The 9,173-nt window shown below is 36.6% G+C and overlaps 1 pseudogene; it reads right to left on the bottom strand.

The window, feature by feature from the left end:
- Nucleotides 1-7,409: 7,409 nt before the first annotated feature.
- On the bottom strand, nt 7,410-7,903 carry LOC119523361 (annotated as a pseudogene).
- Nucleotides 7,904-9,173: the final 1,270 nt, after the last annotated feature.

The following is a 9,173-nucleotide window of genomic DNA, read 5'->3' as shown; positions in this document are numbered from 1 at the left end:
CAGATAATATTCTTGCTCATCAGTGTTACTATAAATATGCAGTTTAGAATGGAAGATTTTATACAATTAACTAGCTGATGCACCATGGAACAACGGACAATTAGCTAATCAATAAAAGTATTGATGACCATAAACCAAGTATATCTACCCAATTGCCTATTTTTTTGCCTTTGTTTGTCTCAGACAGCATTCACTCCTATTGTTTATCAAGAAAATTAAAATTCTTCTCCTTTCACACCTTCAATATACTTCATATTTACTGCCCATGACATTTAGTAAATTTTACCTTGTGTGATGATTATTTGCATTCCCTTAAGCTAATAAAGGGAAAGGAATGATTTATTCATTTTTGTGTCCCCTACACTGCTTTTCACATGGTAAGTACCCAAATATATTTGCCTAGGTCTATCATTTTTTCTCTCTTCCTCTGTGATTGTGTCTATGTTGTATAATAGTTACCTACATTGTGAGAATAATACTGTCATGAAAAACAGGGTGGTGGAAATGATAACAGGTTGTAAGGACCAGGGCATTATAGATTTTAGTGAAAGCCTAACAGGCAATCTAAAAACAACTATGAGTGTATGTGGTACTGCATACTGATTAAAGGCCTTATGATTATTTCCACTCATATTTCCACTAGAGATTGGCTGGTTTACAAGACTGACCCTTCAATTTTTTTTTTTTTTTTTGATTCATAGTATTAGAAAATAGAAAACCACATTCCTTTTTTCAACAGGGAGACACAGATTCTGAGTCTCAAAAAAAGCAGCCATACATATGAAATGAGAAAACTTTCAGAATGATTTACTTAAACTTCCCAGTTCTATTTGGAACCGAAGTCATTAAGTAGAAGCAATATACATTCGGTCATACTTTTGAACTAAACTTGAGAATAAGCATCATAGTTTCAACCATGTGCTCAACACTGAAGATTTGAATCTCAGGAATTTCATCATAAATTACTGAAAATTACTGAGAAATTTAGTGCTTATATCCTCCTAGCCAATGCTCAGTTATTTTTTCCTAATGAGGAAAATATAATATAAGGTTAAATGTAACCCATAGAAGACACCAAATTTTATTGTAGCCATCAATTTCAATATTCACCTCCGATAAACCTTTACCAAAATCAATAACATGTAGCACTTAACTATTTTGAGTTTCCCAAAATCTTTTTACTCTTCCTTGCCCACTGATAAAGGTCTTAAGAGACAAATGAAAAAAAAAAATGGTGAAAAAGCAGGTAAGGGAGGGGGGGGGAAATGCTAAAATAGGGTTTGTTCCATTAATCAAATTACATAAACTACCCTCCTTAAATAGTTAAATGTAAAAAAATTATTTGGAAAATGGTCTGATTTCATCTGTGACATAAAGAGCTTGGTTAGTTCCATCTTTACAAGAAAATAGTTGGACAGACTGAAAATCAGCAACTTTTTTTGACCCATCAGAGGACTGAGGTTGCAGGTTTATTGGCTCACAGTTGCAGAGATTAGAAGGCTTTCTTCCTCCCATGATCAGTATCTTCTGGCTGGCAAGCAAACTTTGGGGTTCCTTGTCCTCTGTCACATGGCAACACACATGGTGGCAACTTTTCCTGTCTTTTCTAGGATTGGTTGACTCCCAGCTCCTGACTGCTCCCTGTGGCTTCTCCTTGGCCTTCTCTAGAAAGCCTCCAGTAATAGGATTGAGACCCATTCTGATTCAGTTGGGCCACAGCTTAACTGAAGTGGCTTCATCAAAAGGTCCTATTTAAAATGAGTTCACACACACAGGAATGGATTAAGATTAGGCATGTGTTTTTCTGGGGTACATAAATCCAAGCCACCACAGTCCACTCTTGGGATCCCCAAAAGACATACTTCCCACATGCAAAGTACATTCATTCAATCACAACATCCCAAAAGCCTTATATCATTTCAGTAACAATGCTAAGTGAAAAGTGTCATCAAAATCAAATATGGAAGTTGCCATCCTGGAGCAAAATTGCCTTCTGCTATTTTGCAAAATGTTCCCTCTGCAATTCTTTGAAAGAATTGCGGACCTGCGAAACATAGATAACCCATTATCTGCTTTGAATATACAAGGGAGGGACAGACATAGGATAGACATTCTCATTCAAATAAGGAGAAATTGGAAGGAAAACAGGTGTCAGGGTCCCAAACAATTCTGAAATCCTGCAGGGTAAACTCCATTAGATGTTAAGACCTGAGAGTCATCTATGGATCAATGTTTTGTCCTCCAGGCCTGCTGAAGTGGCTGCTCCACCATTTCCAAGTGCTTGCACTATGGCCATGCTTTCCCAAAGAGTGGGGTGTAGGCCCCACCATCTCTGAGCATCAGGGTAGTGGCTAGGCTCTCAACGTATGTTGGGGCAGGCCTAATCCTCTCCGAGCACTGGGGTGGTTGCACACCCCCTGAGCAATGGGGCATAAGGCCTGACCCCTCCAAACAGAGGTAGGTGGACTGCCTGCTTCAATTGCAGGGATTGACCTGCCCTTTCCACCCATGTGGGTGGGCCTGCTTTCTTGGCCCGAGGAATCTTTTTGGTCCAGACCTCAGCTTCCATGGTTCTGTCCTTGAAGTCACTCTTCCTTCCATTCATCCCTTCTCTGTCCCTTTCAGGCTTTGCTTCTGTTCATACAAACTTTGCAAAAACCTTGTTGGCTTTGCATGCAGTTCACAGGCATCCAAATCATCAGACAGAAGGAGTTCCCACAGATCCTCCCTGGATAACTTCATTTCCAATCCTGACTTCCTCTGAAAAGTCTGACTGGATCCATGAGTCATATGCTTATTCTCCTTAGCAAAGTGCTTTTCAGCAAAACTCTTGCACAGAACCACATTCTCTGGGGGCTCACTTCTTGGAAGCTCAGGGAAGGTCCTGATTGACATGTTTCTGGGTCTGGTATAAGAGCATGCTATCTGGACAGGATGAGAATTTTCAAAATCATCAATTTTGTTTCCTTTGTCCTTAAGAGTTTAAATCTCAGTTTAGCTCTCCTTTCTCATTTCTTTATAAGCTGTAAGGAGAAACCAGGCTGCACCTTCTATGTTTAGCTTGGAAATCTCAGCTAAACATCCAAGTTCATTGCTTTGAAGTTCCATTCTCAATCCGACATTAGAATGCAATTTTGCCAAGTTCTCTGCTGCTTTATAACAGGGATTGTCTTTCCTCCGATTTCCAACAACATTTTCCTTGTTTCCTTCTAAGCCTCTTTGGAGATACCACTAGTGTCCATATTTCTACCAACAGTCTCTTCAAAGCAATCTAGTATTTTTCTATCAAGCATTTCACAATTCTTCGAGCCTCTACCCGTTCATTACCCAATTCCAAAGTTGTTTCCACATTTTTAGGTATTTGTAATAGTAGTATCTCCCTTTCTGGTAACAAAAACTATTACTTTCCTGGCTGCCAGAAAAATGACAAGACAATGGGTTGGCTTAACAATAGGAATTTATTGGTTCATGTTTTCACAGGTGAGAAGGCTTGCTTCCTCTGAGGGATGGTCTATTCTTGCTGGCCAGTGATCTTTGGGATTCCTTGTCCACATGCAAAGCACATCCACCCTTTCTCTTCTGGGTTCCATTGACTTCTGGCTCTGGCTGCTCCCTGTGGCCTTCTCTACTAGGACTTCAGTTTTATTATTAAGACCCATCCTGATTCACATAGTCAATACCTTAACTGAAGTAACCTCATCTAAAGTTCCTATTTACAATTGGGTTCACACACACAGGAATAGATAAGATTAAGAACATGTTTTTGTGGGGTACATAACTCCAAGGCACCACCTCACCCTTGTTGAAAATCAATTGACCATAGATATATGGGTCTATTTCTGGACTTTTGATTCTAGTCCATTGGTCTATTTGGCTATCTTTATGCCAGTACCACCCTGTTTTGATTACTACAGCTTTGTAGTACAGTTTGAAATTGGAAAGTATAGCCCTCCAACTTTGTTCTTGCTCAGAATTGCTTTGGATATTTGAAGTCTCTTACAGTTCTTTAGGAATTTAAGCATTGTCCTTTCCATTTCTGCTGGAATTTTGATAGGGATTGCATTAAATTATTAGATCACTTTGGATAATGTTGACATCTTAACAATATTAAGTCTTCCAATTCCATGAACATGGGCTATCTTGCCATTTATTCTGGTTTCTTTAATTTCTTTCAGCAGCGTTTTGTAGTTTTCAGTGTGCAAGTATTTTATATCCTTGGTTAAATTTATTCCTATATTTTTTTCTTTTAGGTGCTGTGTAAATCAAATTGCTTTCTTAATTTCCTCTTCAGATTGTTCATTGCTAGTGTGTAGGGCACAGTAGAATTTTGTGTTGATTTTGTACCCTGCCAATTTGCTGAAATCTTCTACTAGCTCTAAAAATTTTCTTGTGGATACCTCTGGATTTCCTATATTTAAAATAATGTCAGCTGCAAATAGAGATCATTTTACTTTCCTTTCAATTTGGATACATTTTATCTCAGTTTCTTGCCTAATTTCCCTGGCCAGAACTCCTTGTACAATATTGAATAGCAGTGGTGAGAGCAGCCATCCTTATCTTGTTCCTGATCTTAGGGGGAAAGCTTTAAGTCTTCAACCATTGAGTTCAATGTTAACTGTGTGTTTTTCATAAATGACTTTTATCACCTTGCTAAAGTTCTTTTCTATTCCTAGTTTCTGAGTGTTTCTGAGTGTTTTTATCAGAAAGGGTGCTGGATTTTGTCAAATGCCTGCAACTATTGAGATAATTAAGTCATTTTTTTTCCTTTTTTCTGTTTATGTGGTGTATTACATTCATTGATTTTCCTATGTTGAAACATCCTTGCATTCCTGCAATAAATCCCACAGGTCATGGTGTAAAGTCTTTTTAATATGCTGTTGGATTCTGTTTGCTATAAAGATTTTTCCATATATATTTATAAGGGAAATTAACCAATCATTGTATTTTCTTATTATGTCTTTATCAGCCTTTGATATTAGGGTAATGTTGGCCTCATAGAAAGAATTAGGAAATGTTTCCTCTGCAATTCTTTGAAAGCATTCAACAAGGATTGGTGTTAATTTTTGTTTAATTTTTTTTGATAGAATTCACCCATGAAGTCATCTGGTTCTGGACTATTCTTTGATGGAAGGTCTTTGATTAATGAGTCAATCTCTATACTTGTTACAGGTTTATTTAGATCTCTATTTCTTCCTGAGTCAATTTAAGTAATCTGTGAGTTTCTAGGATTTTTTCCATTTTGTCTACATTTTCTAATTTTTTGGTGTACAATTTTTTCATAGTATTCTCTTATAGTCCTTTTTATTTCTGTAAGGTCAGTAGTGACATCACCATTTTCATTTCTGATCTTAGTTATATGCATCTTTTCTGTTTTTTTCCCTGCCAATTTTATTGATCTCTTCAAAGAAACAACTTTTTGTTTTGTTTATTCTCTCTATTATTTCTCTATACTTTATTTCATTTTCTCCATTCTAATTTTAATTATTTCCTTCTTCGGCCTTTTGCTTTACTTTACTCTTCCTCTTCCCAGTTCCTCAAAAGGTGAAGTTAGGTTATTAGCTTCAGATCTTTATTCTTTTAAAATATAGTTGTTCATAGCTATGAACTTCCCTTTGAGCCCTGCCTTCTCTGCATTCCAAAAGTTTTGGTATGTTGGATTTTCTTTTTCACTCATCTGTAAGTACTTTTTGATTTCCTTTTTAATTTCTTTTTTTTAACTCATTGGTTGTTTAAGGGTGTGCTGTTTAATTTCCATATGTTTATAATTTTTCCTATTTTCCTTCTGTAATTGATTTCTAACTTCATGCCATTGTGGTCAGAGAAGTTACTTTGTATTATTTCAATATTTTCAAATTTATTGAATCCTCTCTTATGCCCTAATATATAGTCCTGAAGAATGATCCCCATGGACTTGAAAAAATTTGAACTCTGTTATTTTTCAGTGAAGTGTTCTACTTGTTTCTGTTAGATTTACTTGGTTGAGAGTTTTTTCACATCCTCTATTTCCTTGTTGATCTTTTGTTTAGTTGTTTTACCCAGTATTGAAAGTGGTGTATTGTATTCTTTTACCATTATTGTAGAATTGTCTGTTCCTTCAATTCTCTCAATGTTTGCTTCATATATTTGGGGCCCTGTTGTTAAGTCCATTCTTGTTGAATTGATTCTTTTATTGATACATAATGTCCTTCTTTGTCTTTTGTAACAGTTTTTCACTTAAAATATCTGTTTTGTGTGATATTAATTTAGCCAGTCCTGTTTTCTTTTGGTTGCTATTTGCATGAAATATATTTTTCCATCCTTTCACTTTTATCCTATTTGTATCTTTGGATCTAAGATATGTCTCTAGTAAACAGCATAGAGTTGTATCATGTGTCTCTATCCTTTCTGCCAATTTCTGCCTTTTGATAAGGATAGTTTAATCCATTTACATTTAAAGCGATTACTGATAAGGCATGAATTATTTCTGCAATGTTTCTGTTTTTTGTAGGTTTTATACTTTTTTGTCCTTTTCCTCCATTATAGCCTTCTTTTTTGATTAGATAGTCCTTTATAATGAACTATTTTGCATCATTACTCATTTCTTTTTGGGTGTGTTTTTTATATATTTTCTTTATAATAACCCTAGGGATTCTATTTAACATGTTAAATCTATTACAATTTAATTGTGTGTGTTAATACCAACTTGACATAAAGAGCCTAAGCATACTTTGTTCATATATCCTTCTCTCCTTCCTTTTTATGTTGTTCTTGTCAAAAATTACATCTTTATGCATTGTGTTCCCACTAACAAAGGTTTATCCTTGTTTTTTTTCTGCAGTTGAGTTTTAAGCCACATATGAAGTAAACAAGAGCTTTACAAATGAAAAATGCAATAACACTGGCATTTATATTTACCTATACTGGAGTTCTTTATTTCTTCATATATCTTTGAGTTGCTCTCTAGTGTCCTTTCTTTTCAACATGAAGGACTCCTTTTAGCATTTTCTGTAAGGCAGGTCTAGAGGTAATGAACTCTTTCATCTTTTATTTGTCTGGAGATATCTTAAACCCCCCTCATTTTTCCAGGATAGCTTTGTTGGGTATATTATTCTTGGGTAAGTAATTTTTTTCTTTCAGCCTACTGGACTCCCTGGTTTCTATTGAGAAATCTGATGTTAATCTTATTAAGGTGATGTGACATATCACTTCTCTTGCTATATATTTTTGTTGTTGTTGTTGTTTAACTTTCTATTTCATAATCACAAACTTAAACTCTGCAATCCAGCTAGACTTGGAAGGTGGAGGATAATGTAGAACCCAAAGAACTGCAGCAAGGGCACGATGACAGGATACTCTGAACAGACCAGGGGAGGTGGGATGCTCTCCTGAGCTACAGAAGGAACGGTCTGGTGGTTCAGGCAAAACACAAATCAAATTTGTCCACAGTTGGCAATGGTAACCTTCTTGCTGGTCTTGCCATTCCTGGACCCAAAGCGCTCCATGGCTTCCACAATGTTCATGCCCTCTTTCACCTTGCCAAAGACCACATGCTTGACATCCAACCACTCTGACTTAGCAGTGCAGATGAAAAACTGGGAACCATTTGTTTTGGGTCCAGCATTAGCCATGGACAAGATACCAGGACCTATATGCTTCAGGATGAAGTTCTCATCATCAAACTTCTCCCTGTAGATGGACTTGCCACCAGCGCCATTATGGCATGTGAAGTCACCACCCTGGCACATAAACCCAGGAATAATTATGTGAAAGCAGGAACCCTTATAACCAGTCCTTTCTCCCCAGTGCTCAGAGCATGAAAGTTTTCTGCTGTCTTTGGAACTTTATCTGCAAACAGCTCGAATCAGATGTGGCCCATGGGCTCGCCGTTGGCGGTGATGTTAAAGAACACAGTGGGGTTGACCATGGCGGTGAGTGAAAGACTGCAGTTGTGGGTGGTGGCATCTGCAAGGCCCCTTGCTGTATTTTTAAGATTCTTTTATTATTCTTGGCATTTAACAGTTTGATTATAATGTGTCTCAGTGTAGCTCTCTTTGGGTTCATCCGTCTTTGTGTTTGTTGAGTATCTTGGATTTGTATATTTGTAGCTTTCATCAGATTTGGGGAGTTTTCATCCATTATTTCTTCAAATACTTTTTCTGCTACTTTCTTCTCTTGGTACTCTTATGATGCAAATATTGGTATGTTTGATGGTGTACTAGAGTTTCCTCAGGCTGTGTTCATTTTTTTCATTATTTTTTCTTCCTGATCATCTTACTGGACAATTTAAATTGTCTAATCAACCTTGGTGATCTCTCTGACTCCTCCAATTTGTTGTTGAACCCCTCTTTTCAAATTTTCATTTCAGTTATTGTATTTTTCAGTTCCTGAAATTCCACTGGTTTCTTATTTATAATTTCTCTTTCACTATTGAAGTTCTCATTTTGTTCATATATTGTTTTCTGATTTCCTTTAGTTCTTTGTCCATGTTATCCTTTAGTTCATTGATCCTGTTTGACAGAGTTGATCTAAGATCTTTGATTATTCATTTTAGAGACTGAACTTCCTCCAGCATAATTTCTGTTGAATTATTTTTCTTCTGTTACTAGGAAACACTTTCCTGTCTCCTTTTAAATTTTATAATTTTTCGTTGTTGGAACTAGAGATTCTGAGTATTATTTTGTGGTCACAATGGAAATTCAGTTCTCCTGCTCTTCAGTCTGCCAGACTAAGAACAAGAAAAAAATAGAAATAAGAGGAAAGAAAGAAAGAACAACAACAACAACAAAAAGGAACAAAAAGAATAAAATACTAAGAAATAGACAAAACACCTACAAGAATTAAAAAGAACAAAGTAGTTATGCAGTTTTTCCAAGTCATTTGTTATATGCTCATGTGCTGGTTTGGATCTATTTTGTCCCCCAGAAAAGTCATGTTCTTTAAAGCAGTCTTGTGGGCACAGACTTAATCTTTTTGATTAAGTTGTGTGATGGTTAGGCTCATGTGTCAACTTGGCCAGGTGATGATACCCAGGTGTCTGGTCAAGCAAGCACTGGCCTAACCATTGCTGCAAGGATGTTTGTGGCTGCTTGATAAACCAGAAGGCTGGTTTATTAAATCATCAGTCAATTGGCTGCAGCTGTGACTGATGATGGCAATGAAGGGCATGCCTTCCACCATGAGAGAATTCAATCAGC

Source organism: Choloepus didactylus, chromosome X (assembly GCF_015220235.1).
Source record: "Choloepus didactylus isolate mChoDid1 chromosome X, mChoDid1.pri, whole genome shotgun sequence".
NCBI classification, from domain to species: domain Eukaryota; kingdom Metazoa; phylum Chordata; class Mammalia; order Pilosa; family Megalonychidae; genus Choloepus; species Choloepus didactylus.
The sequence above is the reverse complement of the archived record's forward strand: the minus strand, read 5'-3'. Positions and strand labels throughout refer to the sequence as shown.